General features: G+C 36.7%; 2 non-coding genes across 2 annotated transcripts; both read left to right on the top strand.

The window, feature by feature from the left end:
* Window positions 1-2,333: 2,333 nt before the first annotated feature.
* On the top strand, window positions 2,334-2,407 carry TRNAP-UGG (transfer RNA proline (anticodon UGG)). Its single transcript has one exon. It is a non-coding gene; the product is annotated as a tRNA-Pro (tRNA).
* Window positions 2,408-2,562: 155 nt separating this feature from the next.
* On the top strand, window positions 2,563-2,636 carry TRNAW-CCA (transfer RNA tryptophan (anticodon CCA)). Its single transcript has one exon. It is a non-coding gene; the product is annotated as a tRNA-Trp (tRNA).
* Window positions 2,637-24,198: the final 21,562 nt, after the last annotated feature.

A 24,198-nucleotide genomic window follows, 5' to 3' on the forward strand; every position in this document is an offset into this window, starting at 1 on the left:
GTCGACCAACATGACTCAAAGCCCAAGAGGTGAGCTTGGGTGACCCAACAGGGTCATGTTCTAGACTCTTAGAACGAAACACACCCGGCCTAGCACGGCCATGACCCGGACACGAATCGACGCATTTCATGCTTGGTTGAGGTTCGAGAAACATTTTGGGTTGAATTTGGAAAACGAAGGATTGATTTGAAAATGAGATTTGAAATGGGCAGCATGCCGGCTATAAAAGCTCATTTTGGCCGAAATTTCTAGTCCTATTTGGGCAGCATTCCGCGTTTTGAAAATCATGCTAAGTTTGAAAGTAAGTTGTTCAAAAGTTCGGTTTTGAAATGGACATGGAAAATTTTGAAAAGACTCGGGAAAACACCTTGCACATTGTCATTCTCATGTTATAAGGATGTATGCTCCTAGACATCTCTATGTCTCGGCAAGTCTTCTATAAGAAGGTCTATGCCCTCTATCCTTTTGCGGTCTTATAGAGCAAGGGCCTTAAGGTAAAGTACCTAGAAGAGCGTCCCCACCATCAAGAACCATGCGAGGTGAAGTGGAAGCGAGCAATGTGCAGCTTCCTAGCATAGTGGGACGTCGCCCCCCACGCATCACAAAGAAACGCTGGGACGGCCCGGGAAAATCCTTAAGGGTTTATGCATGAATCGTAGCACTATGAGTAATGTTTTACTTTCCAACACTTTCTTTTCAAGTTTCACCTCGGAGGAAAAGACCCTAGAAACAAAGTGTTACTAGTCCTCTTTTCCCCAGCGGAGTCGCCAAACTGTGGACAAGGCCCTCGGGAACTGCGTCCGCGGGATCCACACTAGGCATAATCGACTCGACGTTCTTTCGAATCGAATTAAGACAAATTAGAGTCGCCACCAAGTTTTTTGGGAACTTGGAACCGTTCAAGTCAACTTTACACCTTTCATCGAAAAGCATAAAGCCAATCGACTACGAGTGATTAAAGATAAAGACTTGTACTCTATATCACTCGATTTGAATGACTCTCGTAATCCAATGGTATTTAGACGGATCCACAAACCATAGATCTTGAGTAAGGGGTGAGGGTACGTGTTAGGAAGCCCACAAGGACACCTAACCCCGCCCGTCGATAACGGCCTCTACTAAGTCAAGTGTCGGAGTTCAAACAAGGTCATAGCTACTACGATATATGATATGCAAACATCGTTTTAAACCCTAACATGTGACAACAATTTCTATGTCGTTTTAGATGCAACTAAACTAACTTTGTCAAAGTTGTAATTTAGCATGTGGGTTGATTAATCTAACAACATACAAAACAAAGCAAACAAGGCTTAAGGGGGAATGAGGGAGCCGTGGGATCTACCTATTACAAACCAGGCATTTCATGCCGACACAACAATAAATTAAAGATACAACTCGATCTAAATACAATTGCTATATACGACACCATACACGAAACATGGCCATTCGGCCTAGGAAAACGTGCACAAAGGGGTGGCCCACGGCTTACATGACTCACGACCTTGGGTCACTCCTCGTGATGCGTGCTTTCACTTAATCTCATCGAATTAGACATAGGGCTACGCACCAAAGCATGCATTAGCATAAACCGGGCCATGTTGCTTTAAACAACATGCGATTTACTACTCTCTTACATGCATTGGGGCACAACCAGAAGAAAACTGATTTGTCATAAGGTACGTTGTATGGTTTTGTTAATGTTTTTCCATCCTAAATATTAACGAATTATGTTTAATGTATATGGTAGAATGGGTGGCCGAATTCTAAAGTTGCATAAGATTTGATGGAGTCACAATGGTAATTTAATTTTCACCATATATAACTATTAATATATGGTGAATTTTTGTATTCGAAAAATGTTTTTTTGAGGTTTTCGAATACAAAAATTCACAGAAAATGGCTTCTTTCTCTAATCTTCATTACCCCGTTAGCGTGTTAATAACTAGAATGAAAAAAAAGGAAATGTCAACGCATCGGGGAAAAAGCGATTGATTTCTATTAATAGACCAGCTAAAGAACCAAACCATAGAGTACTTAGTACCGGTGCGACGGAAAGATATGTTTTTAGATCTCGCATTGAAAACCCTCCTTCTTAATCTTAAATTTAAATTTTTTAAAGATAATACAGATCTAATCTATGAGCAGATGTATATATAGATAGTCAAGGATCACTTGGGTTTTTAAACGAAATGCACTAAGTTAAAAAAAAATGGCAAAAAACAAGACATGGACTGGCAAGATAAATCGTTTAATTTTATGGTAAAAAAAATAAGGATATGGAAAACAAGACAAGGATTCTTTAGAATTAGACTATTGGAACCAATTGAATTGAAAGGGATGTAGCGCAGCTTGGTAGCGCGTTTGTTTTGGGTACAAAATGTCACGGGTTCAAATCCTGTCATCCCTACCTAATTACTTTTACTCTAAGAAGTAAGGAGGAATTTTTTGAAATTGGACATATGGAATCTCTCGTTTTTTATGACACTCGATATAATCAATATCATATGCATACAGGGCGTAGATAGAGTTTTAGGTTACAAAAAAATCTATTGTGATAAGAAAGCGCTCTTAGTTCTGTTCGGTAGAACGTGGGTCTCCAAAACCCGATGTCGTAGGTTCAAATCCTACAGAGCGTGATTCCATTCTTGTTTGAATTCATAAATTATAATTAGACTGAAAAAAATAAACAGGAATATAAAATTGACCCATTTTATCGAATCCATGGGAGGTTAATAAAATTTTTTTTTTTAATCAAAAGTCCAACTGATCACCACGTCTGTATTGTAAATATGCAGTTACAAATAATCTCGCCAAAGTAATAGGAATTAGACCTAAAACGATTCCAAATAGAAAAACTTCAATCATTTCAATTCATTTGAAAAAATAAAATAAAGGTAATATCGATCCCTAAATATTAATCGGAATTGCCCAGGAATCTCACTAACCAAAAAATATCAATTGCCAGTTATAAGTTATAAAAGAATCCGACGGAAAGATTTTGTGAGTTGTTCATTCACTTAATTTCAAATAAGTCGTATCTTGTTCAGACCTATAAATAGAACGGAAGTTATAGTTAAAGCCGCTAGTAAAAAACCGAAATAACTAGTTAGAGTAGGCATGAAGGAACTAAATGGAATATGTTCTTTTTATGCATATGTTTATAAAGTACTTACCTAAGATTATATTTTTTTTTGAGAGGTTTGACGAAAAAAAAGTATAGTTAAAATTTATATTTTTTATATTTTAATAATAATAATAATAAGTTCAATTGAAAGTTTTTAATTCATCAACTATTACATTAAAGAAAGTAAGGGCGGTCTAAAAAAAAAAGAAACGGCTTATTGTGACATCTACACATCTCGTGATTTTGAATCAACGGATTTTTTGAAAAACTCTTGAATAAACTAATCTATCTAATAGTAAAAAAATAAGAACTTTGGCATAGAATTTAATTTACAAATGACACTTAAAATTGCTTTCACTATACGGAGAATAAATTGGAAAAATCATTTCGAGTTTGTTCTTTTTTTTAGATAACGTTTTTAAATGAAAATGGAACTCATTAGACTCAGCAATGGAGTTTATCCATCTAAAAAATATTTAGAATAACAAAAAAGCTATTAGATTATGAAATCTTTATTTCGCCTAACTCGATTCTAAGACTAGTAATTGGTTATTATCTTTACCGTTATACGTTTTACATTACTTATAAATATTATATTTATTTATATATATATATAGTTAGGTAAAAAACCCTTGGATCTAAAGCAAGAACCAGAATAAAAAAGGATGCATCACAAATATTGATTAATTTGTGTTTTTTTTGAGGATTTAAAAATTTCTTAAAATTAAACAATTCCCGATAAACTTTTCTATTCTATAAATAAAGGTGAAAAGGAGACTTATACATTTTGCGTCTAATTTAATTGATAGATATAATATTCTTCCGGAATTTTTCACAAATTATTCAACTGTCAGAGTCTCACTTCCCCAGATCCTCGGTTTATAACCTGAAATTGATACAATCATAAAGAAAGACTTTTGTATTTGATAAATTTTATATATAAAAAATTTTTAATGGTGCCTAGTTCCATATGGACAAATAAGAAAAAATGGACAAATAAGAAAAAGGGAAGATAAAAATTATCTCCTACTTCGCTTGATGTGTCAGAAGAAGGATAGCTATACTGATTCGGTATACTCTAAAGACACCTTTGGTACAATATGGGCAATCTTACAAAGATGTAGATTCTCTGTAAAATAAATGTAAATTTACTGGTTTCATCTTTTACTAATTTGCCTTTAACTGTACAAAAATATGTGGAGCTCAAAGCATGTCCGGAAGCACAGGAGAACGTTCTTTTGCGGATATTATTACGAGATTCGATATCTTTGGGTCATTCATAGTATTACTATACGTTCCCTATTCATTGCGGGTTGGTTATTCGTCAAAGACAGGTTTAGCTTATGATGTGTTTGGAAGCCCTCGGCCAAATGAATATTTCACAGAGAACCGACAAGGAATTCCATTAATAACAGGCCGTTTTGATTCTTTGGAACAACTCGATGAATTTAGCAGATCCTTTTAGGAGGCACAATGACCATAGATCGAACCTATCCAATTTTTACAGTGTGATGGTTGGCTATTCACGGACTAGTTGTACCTACCGTTTCTTTTTTGGGATCAATATCCGCAATGCAGTTCATCCAACGATAAACAAAACCGAATTCTAATTATAGAGCTATGACACAATCAAACCCGAATGAACAAAATGTTGAATTGAATCGTACCGGTCTTTCTTTCGGGGATTATTACTTATTTTTGTACTTGCTGTTTTATTTTCCAATTATTTTTTCAATTAACAATTAAATAAAAAGAACCAAAGCAACATTAAATATATAGAATTAGAATAGAGTTGAAACTCTCTTATCTCATTCGGAAGGCCCTCGTTTCATAATTATCAATGACTGTTTATGTCTCTAGCACGACCACTTGATGAAATGTGGAGGGAAGTGGGTTAAATGGCCGATACTACTGGAAGGATTCCTCTTTGGATAATAGGTACTGTAGCTGGTATTCTTGTGATCGGTTTAATAGGTATTTTCTTTTATGGTTCATATTCTGGATTGGGCTCATCGCTATAGTAATTGGATGAACCGAAGAATAGATATGAAAGTATAAGAACTCAACGGGACCTTCCTTCCCCCTCGACTTAGACAAACAACGAAGGGGAAGGTCCCATTAAATTAAGAATTAAAATATCATAAATCATAAAAAATACTTTCGTATAAATGAGAAAAGAGCCCCCTTTTTTTTTAGAGATATAGATTTGGTCATTCAGAACATCTATTCCTCGATAGTACGTAATTGACCCTTCGTAAATTGTTCGAAAAAAGGGAATATTTTAATTTAGTCAATGACACAATAGACTATCTATTTTTATAGATTAAATAAACTGCAAGAAGTTTCATTTGTTCAATAAATTTGATTTCCTCAATTTGTCCACTCCTTTAAATTTCAATTATACGTTTACCAATAATAAAAAATCTAAAAAAAGGTTCAATAACGAAAAAAGATAAATTCTTCCTAAGTCTTTGACGAATGTAATCAAGACTCAATACTCATTATTATTTTGACACACGACAAGGCATTTTAAGCTTAAGCATACTTTACTTGTCGTGTGTCGAAGACCGGGAAGGCAAGGAATCCCCCTAGAAAAAATTTTTCTTTCAATTTATCTTTTTCGTTATATTTTCGCTTAGGCTAGTATCTAGTCGAATTTTATTCTCGGAATAAAAACTTTTGATCCACTCTATGACATTGAAATATGATATATGATGATAATAGTAACATCATTCCAATTTCCATTGAAAAAGGTGAAAAAGTCAAATAGTTTTCTTCGCGATAGTTATATTATAACTATGTATTATTAAAGTAATAATTTCAGACTTATTGTAAATGTAGACAAAAATATAAATAAACTTTTTAAGAATTTTTTTTTGATCATCTAAAATTGTCAAACAATTATCAATACGAATTATCTTCTTGTTACGATCTTTATGTTCATAAATCCACGAATCTAGAAATTCATTTCGGACAATTGAACTTTCTCAAACTGTTTCTTTTTAAGAACCAAAAAAATTTGTGCCAAAATAACAGATGCAAAGAAGAACAAAAGACCTTGTACGCGTAATGGGTCTTGAAGGACTATTTCTGCGTCTCCCTGACCAAATCCACCCACATTAGGATTACTCGTTAATGGTTGATCAAGTTTGATAGATTCACCCTCTGAAACAAGAAGCTCTGGTCCTGGAGGTATAATATCAACCACTTCACGTCCATCCAAGGCATCCGCTATGCTTATTTCGTATCCGCCTTTTTCTTTTCGTAAAATTTTCTTTACTATACCTATTCTTTGTGGCATTATAAATCGTATTATTACTCTTGCTTCCGTCAGATAAATCGACCCCTCCCTCTGTTACCACCTACATATATCGGATATTTTAAAAAGTAAATATCTTTCTTAGTAGCAGTGGTCAGGGAAAGAATAGGAAAGGTGATTTCACTATATTTTTGACCAGGAACAGGACCTATCACAATAATATTTTTATTATTGGGACGGTAACTCGAAAAGAAAGATTTCGACCTTTTCTTTCATCTCGGAGAAATACGATCGGTGGGGCTAATTCAAATCCCTCGGGTAAAATAAGAACAAAGCCCGACATTCAATCCCCCTTTCTTGCCGTTAGCAAGAACTTGTTTTAATTGCATATCATAAGGAATTCGAACAACTGCTTCAAATACGATGATCAGGAAGAATCGCTTGGGGAACCTCAATATCCACGGGCTTATTAGCTAAATGGCAATTGGCACATACAATGCGTCCAGTCGCTTCTCGCGGATTTTCATAGCCTTGCTGGGCAAAAATGGGATACGCATTTGAACTGAAGGGCTTAGTCATTATATATATCATGAGCGAGACGGAAATGAATCGAGTAATCTGTTCTTTTATCCAAGAAAAAGTATTTATAGTTTGCATTTGCATGGTCCAATCATTTATCCCGAAAATTTCTACAATAAATTGGGTAGGTTGCTAGTATAGTTTCCTATCCGTGATTCTGCTATTTACTTCTTTAAACTTAATTTAATGAAATAAGAAAGAATATTACTGGAATATAGAAAGATCGGCCCGCCTTGGATGGTTAAAAATGGAAAGATAAAGTATGATTTTGAATGGTTTGCTTATGTTTATGTAAAAAAAAAAGAAACATTATTTTAAATTATAATTTTATTTATATCCTTATTATCTTTTTTCTTTTCAGTCATTCAGTGAATGATAAATCACTACAAGTGATGGGGATACACGATTGAAATAGTGGAAAATCCAATATTTAAAAATTGTATCAAGAATGACTGGAAAAGTGGAAACAAGACCCGATATAATTTGATCATTATGAGAAAATACAAAATCTTTGTAGATAGAGCCAATCATTAGTTCCCAACCGTGGGGCGAATGAAATCCAATACATAAATCCGTTAATAACAGAATAGAAAAAGCTTTTATTGTGTCACTTAAGTTATATAGGAATTCCTGAACCCAAGAATTAATAAGAATAAGTTCTTTATTCGCCAGAATAGAATAACTGCTTAGAATAAAGAAACATATTATATTTGTCGAGAATTGGAAAATCATATGGATACAATCCTCATTATACATCTTGATAAATTGAATCGTTTCGTTGTGGATTCCGATACGAAGTTTTTGTAGATGCGTTTCCGGGTATTCCTTTACCATTTCGTCCAACAAGCGCAGCTCTTCTAATTCCATGAATTTTCCTAGAAAACTCTTTTCTTGAATATCATTCAAAAAAGTTTCCAATTTCTTAGTATTCCACCAATTAGTAACCTAGGATTCCAGACTTTTTTGACATGATAACGCGATCCACCAAGGTAAAAAGACTATAGATACAAGATATAGAAAAGTAATAAAATTTTTCTTTTTTTCCGAATTTTTCATCTCAAATTTGTTTATGAACTCGTCGCATTCGTCGACTCTATCTAGATCTAGTAGTTCTATCAAACATGAAGTCTATTACAAGTAGCCAATCCATGTATTTAGTCTCTTTTTTTTTAGGTCTTGAATCTTGAAAGAATACAGAACTAGAAAAAGAGTACACTTCTAATTCGAATGAATAAAATGCGTGTTTTCAGATATTACAATTGGTCACAAAAAAATTCCATTACTTCGATGAATACGCGTCAGAGCCGCATCAATTTTAAATTAATACATTTTTTTTTCACGACGAAATAATTTACTTTCTAGCAAACTCTAAAATATTGAGAAAAATTTCACGAGTTAAGCATAGTACAAAAAAAGAACTGTGGATTTGAATGTGATAAAGTAAAAAAAAAGAGTCAAAACAAGACAGAATAAAAAAAATTTAAGTCTCGTTATAATTATAAAAAATCCAAGTGGTTTATTATTAAAGCGAACAATAAAAAAGATTGCTAAAAAAGAAATAATGGAAAAATTGGATATGATTTCGTGTATTAGATCTAACCTATCAATTCGATCTTTGGGTAAAAAAATTCATTTATATATGGGATGAGCCCATCAATTTTTTTTTTTTTTTTTTTACTAACATTGACTTTATTACCATACCAAAGACCCCTTCGTTGTATTTATAGACAAAAAAGTTTACCTTTTTTGGTTGTTAATATACGTCTGCTTTGACTCTAGTGGGCGTTCGATAAAATTTCCATTAAGGTAGGTATGCCGTCGAAAAAGTTTGAAAAAGAGTATTGTAGATTTTTTATTTTACTCCGAGTTAAGAAAGAAAGTATTTATCATTTCAAAATACTTCAATTGGTACACGCAAGAAATAGGCCAATTCAGCAGCTTTTTGTTCAATTTCTCGTGGAGTCAAATTTTCATCCGTACGGGTCAAAGGAATGGCCCCCTGGCCTCTTATTTCCAGATAAAGGACACGACGAGTATAAATGCCCTCTTTAAATTCTATTCTAATAGACTGAATATCTTTTATAAGAAATCCGAGACAGATGCGACGGTTTTTTCCAGGAAATCCCAAACGAAAAATACATACTATTCCTTCTTTTTTATCGAAAATTTCATAACCACTACCTACATTCAATGAAATTGTACACCACAAATAGGAGCTAATAAAGAGGCCGGCGATTCCATAGAAAGACATCACGATCCCTTGTGGAAAAAAAAGAATTTGCTGGGGGGAAATAAGGATATAAAATTCCTACCGAGATAACTAGAAATTCCAACCAATACGAATCCTAATGAACCTATAAAAAGGATAATGGCCCAGCCTAAATTACTTATTTTTCGAGATCTTGTTATAAGTTCTATCCATATACGTTCTGATCGACAATTCATAATAGATCTGATTCCATTTAATTAAAATTAAAAGAAGACACCAAAGTAATTGCACTTTCCTTACTTTTTTGTGTTTTCGATGTAACTCTCATCAACTAGTATTATAATCTGATGTGAAACTTTACCTTTTTTTTTATCTTTTTTTTTTAAGTTTACCAGTAATTCACCCAATTAGTTAGAAAAACGCTACTCCTATATACTATGTTTCTACATGTATAAGGGCTCTTTCTGTTATGCTCGTAAAAAATCATGTAGTCTATGATATGATTCTGCTAAATAGATATATATGTTAGGATTCAAGCCTAAGTTTTTAAAACATAGATTTTGGCCACAGGGCTTAAACAATCTTGTTTTTTTGAACATGAAGAAATAAAGAAGCCATTGCAATTGCCGGAAATACTAGGCCTACTAAAGGCACAAGAATAGAGGGAAAGTTAATAGTTGTCATAGAATGGGTACCTCGATCTACTATAATTGTACCTGTTTGTTATATTTTTTGTTGTTATTATGTTATTATATTAATTAATTAATTAGAATTCTAATTAATTAATTCTTATATCTATTCTTTAGAAGTGAATATAGTATATAATAAGTGCAAAGAATGTAGAAGTAAAAAAAAGAAGCTTTCTACATATAGCTATATTAATCGAAAAATCGCATTTTTTTATTCTAATAAAAAACTTTTGGACAAAGCAAAGAATTGACTTTAATTCTCGACTTTATTTATTTTTTTACGGGAAAAAGGGCGTGCAAATTTGAAATAACTCACTTAGAACGCCTTTTAAAAGATTGCGTGGTACGATTGGATCAAATAAACCCTTATGGAATAAATATTCGGCTGCTTGTGAACCCTCGTGCATCTTGTCTTATTCAATGTTTGTTCAATTACTCTTTTACCCGCAAATGCAATGTAGGCGTTGGGTTCGGCAATAATGATATCCCCCAACATCCCAAAACTAGCTGTTACCCCACCTGTCGTAGGAGATGTAAGAATTGATACATAGAATAACCTTTTATTTGATTGATAATCATATAAAACAGATGCTATTTTAGCCATTTGCATTAAGCTCAAGCTTCCTTGTTGCATGCGTGCTCCTCCAGACGCACATACTATAATAAGGGGTAGTAATTTATTACTAGCATATTCAATCAACCGGGTTATTTTTTCCCCGACTACCGATCCCATACTACCTCCCATAAACTCAATATCCATAACCCCAATTGCTACAGGAATACAAGACTAAGGTTTTGAAAGAGGTTTTGACTCGATAAAAGAAAGCTAACTTGAAAATTACAACTCGATAACAAACGATAAATTACCAGCGACAAAACAAATAAAGAACGAACGTTGCAAAACAAACGAAACAAGAAAAAACCAAAGGACACGGCCAAGCCTCACGGCCTAAAGCCACGTCCAACCCTAAGTCCTAGGTCGGGTTCATTAGTTAGATCGATTGATTGCAAAACAAGTTCGAATGCGGGCTAGAAAACAAGTTAGAAACGACGTTGATCGATTTGAAAAGATACCTTGCAAACGCGCATTCTACACGGCCTAAAGGGGTCCAATTAGGTTAAGTTTGCTAATTAATTTAACTCATCGAGTGTTAATAAGAAGGTGCTAATCACGCACTCTTATACTAGCGAGAAATTAGGTGAAAGAGCGAGATGCATTCAATTTAAGTTACAGAATCGTCGATTGATTTTAAAAGCTATGTCGAAGCACCCTAACATGTCTAATTAGGTTATTTAAATGATCGAATGTCGCCTAAATAAGTCATATGTTAACAATCAAAGGTCATACTAACATGTAAATGGTCCTAGGGTGTGTCGAATTGGCCGAAACAAACAAAGGGTCAAAAACGAGGAGCGAAGTTAGAAGTTCGTTTTATTTATGTCCTACCTTGAACACGAGGATATGTAAATGAGACGGGGGTGTACGACCGACTGATGTAGCGGTTTCTTTCCCATCTCAAGTCAACGCGGGTGTTCATGGTGGTACTTTAACTCATACTCGGACTAAACTAGTTTCGTAGTTAATTAGAACAATCGATAAACAAAAAACGATAAACAAACAAAAACAAACTATAAAAAACAAACATAAAAAAACGAAATAAAAGGGAGAAAGAAGAGGATTTGATGCACCCTCAACCTACATGTATCGTTGACACCGTCTTGGGTCGTAATCGATGGTAGATTTTATCTCGAGAGGCCGTCGTCGACGAAGAAACAAAGCAAACAACACGTTTTTATCGAATCTGGACAGCAACTTTCAAACAGCGATTTCTCTCTCTTTTCACGGTGAAAATTCGATTTAAAAGATGTTTTGAAAACTAGAAATAGAGTAGAACAGAGATCTTAAAGCAACTCCAGCTCGTTTTGAGTTATTGGGCACGAAAAACGAGCACAAACAGAACTGGACAGACAGGAACAAACCGCGAAAACAGAGTGTATAACACTCTGTTTTTCGAGGGAATTCGTGTACTCTCAAGGGCAATTTGGCTCGTAAATCTTTGTCTAATGTGTAGATGGATGTTGTATGGTTAATTAGGAACAAGAAAATCGAGTTTTGATGGAGGTTTGAAGGAGGAACGAATTGTTTTTCGAAGAGGACACACAAACTGTTTCAGTTTGGATGTCGGTTTTGTGGAGGGTTTTTGAGAGGCAATTAGGGTTTGTTTCTGAGGTTTAAAGCTTGTGAGTGAAGGTAGGATGTATGTAGAACTTAGAGGAATGAATGTATGGTGAAGGGGTGGTATTTATAAGGAGTTAAAATAGGTTAAAAGAGAGGAGAGGCAGACGGGCTCGGCTGAGCATAGCTGCTGTCCAGCAGCCTTTGGGGGGTTTTCTAGGGTTCGTATGGGGGGTTTTCTTGGTGATTAAGGTAAGGTAATATGGGTAGGACATTAGGGCATGGGTTAGGATTAATGGGCACGGGTTTTGGTGGTATTTGGAGCGGGTTTTGGGCTCGGGATTGAGCTGCAAAACAGGGGGGGCTGTTTCGTGTTTTGTGGGCTGGTTGAGGGTGATTTGGGACGTGGTTTTGGCCGTGGTTATGGGGTTCGAACTGGGGTTGGATGGGTAGTGGTCTAGGTTGGTTAGTGTACTCGAGATTCGTGCCAACTCGTAAAGAAAACGGGCTCAAAAACCGAGCTAAAATCGGGCTTCAAAACACATGTTTAAAACGAGTTTTTCTCGATTTTTAAATCGATTTTTCAAATCAATTAACCCGTTAAAATAAATGATTTTTCAAATCAAATATACTCATAAAATGATTTTTCAAATCAAATATTTAATTTATTTTCAAAAAAATAAACTTGGGAAAATAAATTCAAAATAAAATAAAATAAATTGAATTCACCTAAAAAAGCTATAATTTAAATATCATTTAAATTAATAAAAAGAACTCACTTAAAAAAACATTAATTTAAATATCATTTAAATTAATAAAATACTTCATCGACGACGCCCATTCTACATCTTAAAACGAGCTCCAAATAATGACAATGACAACTAAAGAAATACATGTGTCCTATCATCATCGGGTGTTTGTCGGGTTCTCTATAAATTCCAATATCGACGGATACGGGTATCTACAGATTGGTCTTTAGTTCTCGCTTCCTCTTCATACTAGTCCATCAAACATCGTTAAATAGCTTTCGAATACGCACGAAAGACGGGAATCTCCGCCTTATTATCTTCTTTCCTTCAAAACATACGAAATGCACTAGGAGTGCAAAATAGAAAGCATTCGACGGATAAAATGGTCATGGAATGATACAATAGTATGCAAAATAGGCTCAATTAGGGGACTAAATATGCTCAAATAATGGTCACATCAGGGACCTTGCTTAAAACTTATAATCTGACTTCTTAATGCATTAGTTTTCTGTGGTGCAAAATACCTCTTGTAGAATGCAAGAGATAATGAAGTCCAGTTGGTAATTGCGTCGGTCTCCATATCCTAGTTCCTTAACCACTCAGCTGCATCATCTCTGATGTGATCATTATTTGCGCACATTTAGTCCCCTAATTGAGCCTATTTTGCATACTATTATAACATTCTATGACCATTTTATCCGTCAAAACCTTCCTATTTGCTTTTCTAGTGCATTTCATATGTTCTGTAGAAAAGGAGATAATAAGGCGGAAATTCCCGTCTTTCGTGCATATTTGGAAGCTTATTGATGATATTAGATGAACTAGTATGAAGAGGAGGCAAGAATGATGACCAAGGATGTAGGAATAAAGTGTATATAGAAGGACCAAAAGGTTAAAAGTAAGGATGACGAGAAGGAAGGCATTGCATGAAGAAATTGCTCGGAACCCAAATGAAGAGTTGCTCCTTTGGCTCTGAAAATATTCTAGATGGAACGGCGTCGAAAAAACAAGTGATCTAGGCTTTTGAATCACTCCAATAGGAGTCCGGATGAGAAAATGACGTCCGTTTTACAATCCGAGCTCAAACAAAGAAACTGTTCGCCAATCCGCGCGTCCCGAGACTGAAGACGCCCGTCTTCCCAACAATCCGCCCGTCTTCCCCACAAGACCCCCGTCTTCCCCTCAAGACGCTCGGATTGCTAGACAGAAGGAAAAGATAAATACACAGCCCAGAATCCGAGCGTCCCGAGACCAATCCGCCCGTCTTCCCAACAATCCGCCCGTCTTCCCCACAAGACGCCCGGGCAGAAATCACCAAATCCGCCCGTCCCGTGCTAAAGACGCCCGGATTCCCAGGCAGACCCATTTCATCTTCTTCAAGCTTCAAGGAAGGATGCACATCTTTTTCTAGAGACCCGAGTCTCCCTAGATACCAGAGTCTTTCCAAAAAGACCGACGTTTCCTCAACAAGGGACTTAATCGTCATTTAAAGCCCTTAGTTAACCCTAATTCTTACACCTAATCCCCACTATATATACCCCATTTGTAATAATCAAACCATCAAGTTTCATTAGATTAGAATCAAGTTTCCTTAGATTAAATCAAGCTTTCTTAGATTAGATTAGGAGTAGATTAGAATAGATTAATCTCAATCTTTCCACAAAATTACACATTAATCTTTCCTTAATTATTGTTCTAGTTTATTATTATTGGGTAATTGAAGATTATTGGGTTATTATTGGAGGATTGAAAACCCTTCATCAATCAAGCAAGTTTCTTCTATTATTTTTTGCTTTATTATTTGGAATCATCTCAAGTTTGGTATAATTCTTTTACCCTTTACTCTTTATTGTTTATTTCCTCATTCTCTTATCATGTTTACACTAGTTGTTATGTTTGACACCATTAATGACATGTTCTCCATGATAATGAGTGAGTAGTTACTAAACTAGGATTAGTGGGTAATTAGGGGAAACAAACATGGGATTGATTAATGCTTAATCTAATATGTTTTCATAATAAAATTGCTTGCTTGTTGTGATGTCAACTTTATGCACATGTTATGTTTGATGAAATGCTAAGCCTATGAATCCTTGCATTTACAACCATCTCTTATCTACTCAACTTGACTTGTAAGATATAAACCAACTCGAGTCTTGTTAGACCATGCATAGAAGTTGAATAGGAGGAAAGTAAGTCGACTTGTAGGTGTTGTACAATCTAATCGATTCGGCTCCGTGACCCAACTCTTCCTATGAACCGTAAGACATAAACCAACTCGGTTCCTCCACAACATTAATTGCTTGCAACTTTGTAAACATGTTTGTATGATCAATACCATGAATCCCCTATGACCCCATGATATCCTAGTGCTTTTATTACTTGTTTGCACCTTTATTTACTTTATTGCTTTTCATTAGTCTAGAACACAACTAAAAACCCAAACCAATCATGACACTTGCATAAATTGAGATAGATAGACTTAGAACCCAAAGCACACCGTCCCATGGATCGACCTCGACTTACCGCTAACTAGTTGTTTGTTGAGTATTATAAATGTGTTTGATTGGGAGACCCGACGACACCACCCACATCAAAATGGCGCCGTTGCCGGGGATGGTGCTATGTGATTAAGTTCTTACTTGTTTGTCTATTTTGATTGTGCTTTTACCTTGAGGAACTTGTTCCTCAAGTATTGTTTTTACCGTTTTCTTGTAGTTTCCTTGTTTGTAGTTATATCTTTGTCCTAGCTATGATAATGACCGAAGGATTGGCACATGGAGTATGTGGTGGATCTTTTGAGTTTGACTATGGGTATGGGGAGTTTGAGGAGCAAGTCAACACAAACCTACCTTACTATTCATACAATGAAAATCCTAAACACTACCCCAACTTTTCTTACCGAAGCCCCCACATCCAACATCCACAACAACCACCCTCCCAAAACCCACTTTACAATCAATGCCAAATGCCATCCTACAATGAACACCCATACCACCAAATTCCCATGTACCCACAACAAGAGAATGAGCATAATCTTGACATGCAAAGTGTGGTTCTCCAAATGTTAAGGGACCAACAAAATCTCTTCATGCAAATGCTAGAAGAGAGCCAAGCTAGGGACAATGTTCTCAAAAACATTGTTACTAATGGTGAGAAGTTGGCAAATCAAATTGCCCAAATGGAAGCCACCCAAATGCTAAATGAAGAAGAAGGGGAAGATAATGTGGGTGAAGAAGAATTTGGATGGCATTATGAAGCTACTCTTGTGAATCCCCCCCCCCCCCTCCTAAATTCATAAGTATTGAACACCCCATATTCCAACTTGTACCCAACTTTACAAACATTCATGATAGATGTGAATATGAAGATGTTACTTTTGAGGAAGGGGAGTGCTTGATTGATTATGGACCATGAGTGGATGATGAAGTTGGAGAGGAGAGCAATGGTGAATATGAATTGGAGGCCAATTATGAGACAAGAACTTTGTCTAAATTGCCTCATGTATCTAGCTCCCACACTAGCCTTGCTTCTCCAATTTGGGACACCTATGATGATGATGATGAGGAAGACCTCCCACCACAATTTCCCTCTATGACCCATGTAGAGGAAGTGTGTTCCCTTGACACTTATGGGAGTGGAGGTAAAACTTGGAAAGAAGAGGTTGATGAATTTGAACTTGAAATCTTTGGGGAATTGAGAGGCCAAGAGGAAAACTATGATTTTGGCATCTTTGATCATAGTTTGGAAGAAATTGAAGCTCTTTTCATTGGAAATGGTTCAAGTTCTAAGGAGGGTCAAGAAGAAAGTGAAGAAAATGAAAGCATGAATGACCTCAATGGTGAGAAGTTGACTCCTCCACATCTTATCCTTCAACTACCCCCTCATCAAAGAAATAATAACTCTCCTTCTACGATTGAAGGATTGATGAATCAATGCTCCATCATCATAGAATTTGAAAGAGATGGTAAAAAGTGGAAGCCTCCGGATGAATATGGGCAATACTTCATACCTTGTATTGACAAGAATCATGGGCTTGTTGGTTTGAAGCATTGGAAGAAGCCAAGTGCCAAGGGCAAAACAAATGGGAGAGTGTTCGGAAAGTTCTATTCCAAGCCAAGATGGCTAAACTACGTTTTGACATCGCCAATCTCCTATTTGTGCTTATATGAAGCCCATTCAAAAGCCTTTGACCGGTTGTTTAGAGCATTAAGCAACATGGACAACATCAATAATCATGGAAAGAAGGAATGAGTTTGGTGGAGTCCTCCCTCAAACCACCATTTGTAAGATATCCTTTCCTTTGACTTTGCATTACATTTACACTTGCATTTAGTTATATACATATACATTTAACTTGCATTTGTATTATATTTCATATTGCATTTGCATTAGTTAGTTCATATAGTATAGTTGCATTGTATTATATCTCATATGATTCATATAGATAGTTGCATATAGATTAGAATTCATGCATAGTCACTAATGACCAATCCTATTATTTTCTACACTAGAAATGGTATTTAAATCGGTTTGGGGAGGTTTGATCATAGGTGACCATAGCTTACTAGAAATCATGCATTATATAGTATAGTTTAGATTGCATTCATTTGTTATATATGTCATATAGAATTGCATTTAGTTAGAGCATGCATTCATATCATATCATTGCATTTGTACTTTATTTCAAAAAAATCAAAAATTTAAAAACATGTATTTCCTTTTTATTCCTACTCCTACATGTACATTGAGGACAATGTCCAAAATAAAGTGGGGGATGGGAATTTATATTCCAAAAATGCATAAAAATTGAAAAAATTTCCAAAAATTTCAAAAATATGTTCTTTAATTTCATAAAATCAAAAACCATAAAAATTTGAAAAATTCAAAAATCCAAAAACATGTTCATTTCCTTTGTAGTGTAGACTTGTATATATTGTGTTTGTTTATCCTTGTTCACATTGATTGACTACGTCACATCCGAGACATGAGGATATTGAAGACCGCATGGTATGATCTTTCCAATCTCCTTTTTCCTCTTTATGTTAATGACTATGTGGCTTTATTTTGATTGATGCGGTAAAAACAATGTGAATTTAGGACTTGCATTTAGGTTATTTGGCATACTAGTTGGTAGAATCATATGCATTAGGATGTTTATATGTTAGTTGCATCATGGCATGTAGTTTGCATGGTAGAAAAATTTTGTGAAACCATCTACTTGGGCAGCTTGACAAGTGTATATAAGCCATAGTAGATGCTTTTTCTTCTTAAGACTTTGCTTGTTAGAATATTTGTAAAACACCCTAGGATGTGTCATGCTAGTATCCTTTGATCCATGGATTAAGGCCTAGTCAAGAGTACCTTGTGGTGTGATAACTCCTTGGCTACCGTTTATTCCAAGGTGACCCCTGAAACCATGCAACCATCATTCATCCTTGTTCTAACATACATTTTGTCATCAAAGGGAATGGGCACAAAAAGAAATTGTTCAAATTTGAGTTCAAGAAAAGAAAAGAAAAGAAAAAGTTCGCAAAATGCATCAAAAGAAAAGAGGAGCAAAAATAGAACTCCTATGCTTCAAATATAAGGCACCCTCCCTACATATGGGGTGACTTTGAAAAATGTTCAAAAAGAAAAATGCGAAAAGTTGAAAGTTGTCAAGTATTGAAATGCCAAAAATCAAAAGAAATGGCAAAAAGAAAGTGTTCTCAAATGTCAAATGCCACAAGAAATTGGGGGGAAAAACAAACAACAAAAGCAAACTCCCAAATGAAACTCAAATACTATCGATCCCTTTATCCATCGTATCCATTTTTGTGCATGGTGGAGAGGGGACGACCCTTCTTCTTGTCTAGGCAAGAGGGGGAATTCCGCGATCCTCCAGTGTTTCTAACACCATAGGGAGTCTAATCTTGACAAAAGCATTTAACGATTGAGGACAAAGATACCCTAGCTTGACACAACTTGGAGGTGATTTATTGGTATCCTTCTAGGCTTAGTAGTTTGAAGAAATTGCATCTATGAAGGAGTGTGTACCCTTGAATTACTTCCCTTGTAGATAATTTCCGCCACTTAGATGAGGAAAGTGGCTATTCTTTTGTAGATGCATCCATTACTTATTTTGTGTGCTTTAATCCTTGGATGTGTCGCCATTTTGACAAGCCCCACCTTGCCTTGCAAGAAGGCATCCTACCTCATGGTTGTCTTGTTGTGAGGTGAAGGGGCGGAGTGAGACCCGCTAATTGTCTCATATCGGTTATATTAGTAGGATAGTTTAAATAAACGTCTAGTTTTAGTCACCTCTTTACTCGGGACGAGTAAAGGTTCGGTTTGGGGATATTTGACGTGATCATTATTTGCGCATATTTAGTCCCCTAATTGAGCCTATTTTGCATACTATTATAACATTCTATGGCCATTTTATCCGTCAAAACCTTCATATTTGCTTTTCTAGTGCATTTCATATGTTCTGTAGAAAAGGAGATAATAAGACGGAAATTCCCGTCTTTCGTGCATATTTGGAAGCTTATTGATGATATTAGATGGACTAGTATGAAGAGGAGGTAAGAATGATGACCAAGGATGTAGGAATAATTGTATATAGAAGGACCAAAAGGTTAAAAGCAAGGATGACGAGAAGGAAGGCATTGCATGAAGAAATTGCTCGGAACCCAAATGAAGAGTTGCTCCTTTGGCTCTGAAAATATGCTAGATGGAACGGCGTCAAAAAAAAAGTGATCTAGGCTTTTGAATCACTCCAATAGGAGTCCGGATGAGAAAATGACGTCCGTTTTACAATCCGAGCTCAAACAAAGAAACTGTTCGCCAATCCGCGCGTCCCGAGACTGAAGACGCCCGTCTTCCCAACAATCCGCCCGTCTTCCCCACAAGACGCATGTCTTCCCCTCAAGACGCTCGGATTGCTAGAAGAAGGAAAAGATAAATACACAGCCCAGAATCCGAGCGTCTCGAGACCAATCCGCCCGTCTTCCCAACAATCCGCCCGTCTTCCCCACAAGACGCCCGGGCAGAAATCACCAAATTCGCCCGTCTCGTGCTAAAGACGCCCGGATTCCCAGGCAGACCCATTTCATCTTCTTCAAGCTTCAAGGAAGGATGCACATCTTTTTCAAGAGAGCGGAGTCTCCCTAGAGACCAGAGTCTTTCCAAAAAGACCGGCGTTTCCTCAACAAGGGACTTAATCGTCATTTAAAGCCCTTAGTTAACCCTAATTCTTACACCTAATCCCCACTATATATACCCCATTTGTAATAATCAAACCATCAAGTTTCATTAGATTATAATCAAGTTTACTTAGATTAAATCAAGCTTTCTTAGATTAGATTAGGAGTAGATTAGAATAGATTAATCTCAATCTTTCCACAAAATTACACATTAATCTTTCCTTAATTATTGTTCTAGTTTATTATTATTGGGTAATTGAAGATTATTAGGTTATTATTGGAGGATTGACAACCCTTCATCAATCAATCAAGTTTCTTCTATTATTCTTTGCTTTATTATTTGGAATCATCTCACGTTTGGTATATATAATTCTTTTACCCTTTACTCTTTATTGTTTATTTCCTCATTCTCTTATCATGTTTACACTTGTTGTTATGTTTGACACCATTAATGACATGTTCTCCATGATAATGAGTGAGTAGTTACTAAACTAGGATTAGTGGGTAATTAGGGGAAACAAACATGGAATTGATTAATGCTTAATCTAATATGTTTTCATAATCAAATTGCTTGCTTGTTGTGATGTCAACTTTATGCACATGTTATGTTTGATGAAATGTTAAGCCTATGAATCCTTGCATTTACAACCATCTCTTATCTACTCAACTTGACTTGTAAGATATAAACCAACTCGAGTCTTGTTAGACCATGCATAGAAGTTGAATAGGAGGAAAGTAAGTCGACTTGTAGGTGTTGTACAATCTAATCGATTCGGCTCCGGGACCCAACTCTTCCTATGAACCGTAAGACATAAACCAACTCGGTTCCTCCACAACAGTAATTGCTTGCAACTTTGTAAACATGTCCAAAACGGTAGGTCGTGGATATCAAGGCACAACGAGTCGTTCTTATGGCTCCACTAGCAAGACCGACGAGGTCAACCTCGTCGAATCATCTACTAATAAGAATAACCCGCAGAGGAAGTTCACCAATGCTGGTGACTCGTACTCAAATGCTCTAAAAAGATTAATGAAACAAGGTAAACTCAAACCCATAGGACTTACACCTGACCCAGAGGAAGTCTAAATTCTGGGATGAGAATGCCTACTGCGAGTACCATAGAGGCAAAGGGCATGACACAGAAAATTGCTTCAAATTGAACATGTCATTCAGGATATGATTGAAGATGGGCGCTTGCCTATACCTCTTGCATGTAAGCCTAGCAATACTAAGAATCCTCTTGGAATTCTGATGATCACTGATGAAGGAATTCACCTTGGATTGCTCACATCTTATCTCTCCAATCGAGGAGGAGATCAATGGAGTTTTGGCAGATAACGTTGAAGATGTGTACCTCAGGGATCTTCCTTTGATTATAAGTGCAGAAAGTCTTACGGATGAGATCATTACCATAATACTTCAAGATGACCATTTCAACCCTACATCTCTAATCACTGACACCAACTCAAATCAGTAGAAAGGATGGAGAAAGTCGATCAAATGGACCAATAGTCAAGGAAGGCTCTTCAAGGTCACTACTGGAGAAGGAAAAATGTTCAAAGGAGAACCCGAAGACAACGAATTCGAGTCAGAGCCGGTATCAGAGTCGGAGTCGGAACCTAAGTCTATAGAAGTCTCTAGAGAGTCTCCTCCTGTCGTAACTCCCCACCCCTCTGTTTCGCCTAGCATAGTATCGCCTAGTAACAGTAGCTTGGGGCATGTCCCAGCTACTGTCCCTTTACCGCCACTGACTACTGCGCAGATGGCTTCTTTGTTTCAGCTGTTTTCAAACTCTAATATGAATAAATCTGATTCTGCTTACTCCTTGTGTTATTGTGAATGCAACTCTATTTACGATGATAATGAGGATGATCCTGACCCAGATTCAATCGAATTAACTCCCTATATAATTAAAAAAATACTAGAAGAGAGGGATGGGGGACCAATTATAGAAAACACCGAACCTATCAACATAGGAACGGAATTAAAACCCAAGAACTTAGGATAGGGACGACCCTAGACCCAACTGAAAGAGCCAATTTTATCGACATCCTACATGAGTTCAAAGACGTCTTCACTTGGTCTTACAAAGACATGCCAGGGATCGACAGGGATATTGTAGAACATCGCATTCCAATGAAGCCAGGTTTCAAATCCGTGAAACAGAAGCTTCGTCGGATGAGGACAGAGTGGGCTCTTAAGATTAAAGAAGAAGTCGATAAGTAATTCAAAGCTGGATTCATCAAAGTTTTCGAGTATTCAGACTGGGTGGCTAATATAGTCCCCGTACCCAAAAGTATGGGCAAATCCGGGTTTGTGTTGATTTCAGAGACTTGAACAAGGCGAGTCCTAAACACGACTTTCCTCTACCCCACATCGATATATTGGTAGATAATACAACAGATCACGCGTTGTTATCCTTCTTGGACGGGTATGCAGTGTATAACCAAATCAAAATGGCCATAGAAGATATGCAAAAGACAGCCTTCGTCACTCAGTGGGGCACATACTGTTATACTGTTATGCCATTCAGGCTAATCAATGTTGGGGCTACATACCAACGCACTGCGACTACTTTGTTGCATGACATGATGCATAATGAAGTGGAGGTGTTTGTGGATGATATGATCATCAAATCTAAGGATAGGGAAGGGCACATCGCCAACCTTCGCAAGTTCTTCCTCAGATTGCGCAAATACAACATGAGACTCAATCCTCAGAAATGTGCGGTCAGAGTAACGTCGGGCAAGCTTTTGGGATACGTTGTCAGCCAGAGGGGGATAGAAATTGATCCATCCATGATCAAGGCCTTAATCGAGATACCATAACCCCAAACAGAGAAGGAGGTTAGAGCATTCCTGGGCAAGGTGCAATACATAAGTCGATTCATATCGAAACTCACTATGATCTGCGAACCTATCTTCAAAAAGCTCAAGAAAATGGACCATACCATATGGGACGATGACTGTCAAAAGGCATTTGACAGGATAAAGGAGATATTGGCCAAACCACCAGCGTTAATGCCTCCCCAATGAGATCAACCTCTTGGTTTATATCTCACAGTTACCGAAACAGCCATGGGGGCTATGCTCGCACAGACCGTTGGAAAGGAACAAAGAGCTATCTACTACCTTAGTAAGAAGTTCCTGGAGTAAGAGAGTAAGTATACACCTCTCGAGAAGACATGCCTTGTTCTTTTGTGGGAAACAAAGAAGCTGCGCCATTACATGCTTAGCTACTCGGTCAAAGTGTATTCCAAAATGAATCCCGTCAAATACCTCTTCGAAAAACCTATTCTCAATGGACGCTTGTCAAGATGGACCTTAATGCTCTCAGAGTTCGATCTCAAATACGTACCTTTGAAAGTCATAAAGGGACGTGTCGTGGCTGAATTCTTCGCAGATAATCCTATTAATGACACGCAAGCAATAGACACGTGGTCATTCCCAGATGAGGATATTTTACAAACCAGTACAGATTCTTGGGATCTTTACTTTGATGGGGCATCCAATTTGAGAGGGTTTGGATTAGGAGTGTTGCTCATTTCTCCCGAAGGCGAGCATACACCACTTTCTATCAAACTCAACTTCGAGGTGACAAATAATGCAGCAGAGTATAAAGCTTGCCTCATTGGTCTTCAAGCAACAGTGAGTTTGGGAATAAAAAACCTTCGAGTTCACGGAGACTCATCTTTAATCATAAACCAAATAATTGGATCCTGGAAAATCCGAAGTTAAAGTCTAGCACCCTATCATGCTAGGATAGATCGGGTTGCTCAATTCTTCGATCAGGTTACCTATCTACACCTGCCTCGAGATGAAAATCAGTTTGTGGACGCTCTTTCAAAACTCGCATCCTTGATCAATATGCCAGACAACGTGACTGAAATTCCTTTATGAATCGAACGACGGTCAGAGCCATCCTATGTACATTTCCTTATAGATGAAGTGGAAAACCCGGAGGAACCTTGGTTTCAGGCCATTCAAAACTTCAAGCTTAACGGTACATATCCACCATATATGGATAAGAGGGGACAATGCATCATACGCCTACTTGCCTCTCAATACCTCGTCATGCAGGGAGAGTTGTACAAAAGAACACCACTTCGTATCCCCTTGCGTTGCCTTGATCATTCACAGGCACGGAAAATAATAGAAGAAGTTCGCGATGGAGAATGCGGTCCTCACATGAGTGGGCCTATGATGGCAATGAAGATTACGCGTCT

This window comes from Silene latifolia, chromosome 3 (genome assembly GCF_048544455.1).
Source record: "Silene latifolia isolate original U9 population chromosome 3, ASM4854445v1, whole genome shotgun sequence".
Classification (NCBI taxonomy): domain Eukaryota; kingdom Viridiplantae; phylum Streptophyta; class Magnoliopsida; order Caryophyllales; family Caryophyllaceae; genus Silene; species Silene latifolia.